At 30.5% G+C, this 2,256-nt stretch overlaps 1 long non-coding RNA gene across 1 annotated transcript in view; it reads right to left on the reverse strand.

Moving 5' to 3' along the window:
* Positions 1 to 581, reverse strand: part of LOC117112506 — an 8,309-nt gene extending 7,728 nt beyond the window's left edge. Inside the window, exon 1 of the long non-coding RNA XR_004446050.1 lies at positions 502 to 581. This is a non-coding gene — a long non-coding RNA (uncharacterized LOC117112506). The remainder of the gene's footprint in view (positions 1 to 501) is intronic.
* Between the last annotated feature and the right edge of the window lie 1,675 nt (positions 582 to 2,256).

The following is a 2,256-nucleotide window of genomic DNA, read 5'->3' on the forward strand; positions in this document are numbered from 1 at the left end:
TTAAAATTTATTTACTTTGTTATTTATTTAGGCACAAGGGCCATGGATTGCCAAAGTGAATACATCAGTCTTTTAAAGTGACAACCCCTTTTAAACTTAGACTCCGGAGGAAAAAAAATTGTTGATGTGTTGTAGAACTGATTTTAAAACTGGGGGAAAAAAGGTGTAAAAAAAGGCGGTTATGTCCCGTTTTACCCCAGTAAAATATTCAAAAATCTGTATTTCATTCACCGTTCCCCAGTTTTACGTCAAACAACTTTTTTTTGTCTTAGAAAAATCAGTTCTACAACATATCAAAAATTCTTTTTCCTCCGAAGCCTGACTTTAAAAGACAAACATAAACACAAGGTGCTTGTGATGGGGCTAAGGAAGTGGATGGTAATGAGAAAAGAATTTTGCTCTGGACCATTTATATATTGGCACAGGGATTTGGATGTGAAACATTCAGGGAATTAAACATTTTTCAATTACAGCAATAATCATTTTTCAATCATAAATTACCTTGTACATGAAAACTTGATTATCTTCTTTTCAACATATAGGTGGAATTGGCCAAATAGCAGCCTTTGCTTCAGTATCTGCAATTTTACAATTAAGCAATACAAACTTGTAAATACGGTATTTATTATAATGTATTTGATGCATTAATGATAGGATATATTATAAAGTTTCTAATTAACTACGTTCTGCAAATTAAAATTTAGATGAAATCAACATGGGTCCAATGTGATTAATTCCTTCTTGAAATGGATCAAGACCTCCCCACCTCTCCCTTCTCCCCAACAACAGTCATGTTCAAAAAATTGTAAAAATAAAATTGTATAAATAATATTAATAATTATAATTCTGTTGCATGGCTTTCTTCGTGTTTCTACAGCAGTCGTTATTTAATTGTAAAAATCATTAAAATAAAATCATCAAGTACAATGCAAGTCTATATATAAAACTTGGTTGGAAATTGTAACATATGATTTTAATATGACTACTTGAGGAGAACGACCAAAGAGGATCACCAAGGAACAGGCTTATTTTACCTTTGCAAATTTGCTTTTCTACATTATTTTGTCCTTCTTGTTAACACGTTTTATAAATTGTATCCTAATTCAATCAAGTAAAGAAGAATAATAATTTCTAGCAAGTTAAACAAGGTTTTTTTAGAGAAAATTTTACCACAAAATTGATGCCAAATTGCGATATTTTTTTTTTTTTCGCAGTTGTTTTCACACATACTGAATATTCAGTACATTTTTATGTCAGGTTGGGGAAAATTACACCTATAATTATTGTTATAGTTATTAATAATATTAATAATGATAACAATTTTAATAATAATAATATTATTAAAGTCACTCTTACCATAATGTCATAGTTAATTAGATTTTAATTGGGGTTTTTAACTTAAGTTCTGCGAACTTATATTAAACTCCATGCACACTTGCATCACCATCTAATGTAATTAATGTAATTTAAGCATTTTCTTTAGTTAATCAAATTATAGCCCAATCTTTAAGCAATACTTTATATTAAATTTTTAACATGTTTTCTTTAAACATTGCACTCTTATACTCTAATCCTTTATATTATTATGTATTATCACATCAGATGGCGTAATGCATACTCCAGGTGCCGGGGTGGGCACGATTGTGTGGGGATTCGGTGTTTCGGCACTGCTTGTGTCGTCATCAGGAATTGATTGGTGTTGGGATGTTGGGTTCCTAGGTCCCTGTACGGTGGTGTGCGTTTTGATGCTGGGAATGTTTATTATGCTATCTTATCTGAGATTAATCAGTGGAACTTTTGGTTTTATTATATTATCTTGTAATATTTTTTGTATATACCTTATACTATTTTGCCTAATTTTGTAATTTTGTATAATGATTAATTTGATTTATTGATTGTTATGTATATGCATGTGTGGAAAAAATCTAATAAACAAACAAACAAGGGAAAGTAATCGAGTACAAAGTTTGGCATCACTGTATTTAAATAGCAGATGAAAAATATAATTAAGAGAATCAGATGTAGATCGTTGAAAACAAAAACCAAATTGAAAGTTTGAAAGATTAGACTGCACAACATTGTCGATCATATATGACACCTTCAAGGAGTTTGCATAAAGGAGAAGTGACAGACACAGGGTGATAATTATGAAAATTAATTTTATCAGATGAATTATGAACTGGATGCACAGGCTTCCTTCCAATCTGCAGGAATACAACAATGGTAATAACAGAAAGAGTAAAAAATTTAGCCTGG

Source organism: Anneissia japonica, unplaced genomic scaffold (genome assembly GCF_011630105.1).
Source record: "Anneissia japonica isolate Jap-2015-1 unplaced genomic scaffold, ASM1163010v1 scaffold12856_len40468_cov114, whole genome shotgun sequence".
Lineage (NCBI taxonomy): Eukaryota > Metazoa > Echinodermata > Crinoidea > Comatulida > Comatulidae > Anneissia > Anneissia japonica.